Here is a 1055-nt window from a genome sequence, read left to right as displayed (position 1 = left end):
CTCTCTCTCTCTCTCTCTCTCTCTCTCTCTCTCTCTCTCTCTCTCTCCAGAAATTTCTGTGTTTTTCTGTAATGTTTGATCCCATTGTCACATACACCATTGAATTACCACCATGGATTCTCAGGCTGCCTAATAGATTTCTTGTCCTTGGCTTTTCCTCCTGACTGCAGAAGTTGTCAATGTTAGCAAAAGGTGGACATAGATAATATAAAATTGAACCCTTGGGAAGATGGAGTTGGGAGTGAGGTCTGAGTTATTGATTTTCCCCCTGAAAATTAAGCAACTGCTAAATATGGAACCAACACAAAAAGTATCTATTTCCATGTGTTGGCGGATTTTTGGGCAACTAAAAACTAAGCCTTCCTCAATATGGCCTAAAGATTAAAAGGAAAAGCATAGCTAACCAGACCATAAGAGGTATTATCCCAAACTTTTTCAAGAGACATTATGTTATCATTGGCAAACTCCTAATATTGGCAAATAATTAAATTTTCCATCTTTTAGAACCATGTAACCTTGGGTGTCTTAGAAACAAATTGTACAAACAAACCATTGAGATGAGCACTGAGAGTTTCAGAGGAGATATAATGAACCAACTTTAATTACTAACTTGAAATTAAAAATGTAATATACAGATTTAAATTTATTTTCACCTAAATTGTGTGTAAAATTATATGGCTTTTGCAGGCTAAGAAATGCTTTGTAACCAGCCATGCTACTAAAAAGTCTGAAGTAGTTTCCAAAACCTAGTTCCCAGACTCACACAGTAATAATGATACATTTATCATTACTGATGACCACCTACTGGGTAATTATTGCTTTGTTACCACTATTACAATCAAGAGATTTCTTTATTTACTGTTAACATTCACTTAAAACTGAATGTTAATGACTGTTCTGAATTCACCAAAGAGAGTTTTCTGTTATATTTCAGAAGTACTTACGTTCTGGTTCAGAAATGGGAAACCATATCATAATAAAAAGTGGAAGCCTTGGTGATTACTTGGATCTCTCTCTCTCTCTCTCTCTCTCTCTCTCTCTCTCTCTCTCTCTCT

Source organism: Petaurus breviceps, unplaced genomic scaffold, assembly GCF_028583685.1.
Source record: "Petaurus breviceps papuanus isolate PSGF00001 unplaced genomic scaffold, PetGlider_PUasm1.0 131, whole genome shotgun sequence".
In the NCBI taxonomy this organism is placed as follows: domain Eukaryota; kingdom Metazoa; phylum Chordata; class Mammalia; order Diprotodontia; family Petauridae; genus Petaurus; species Petaurus breviceps.
Note: the sequence above shows the minus strand (reverse complement) of the source record.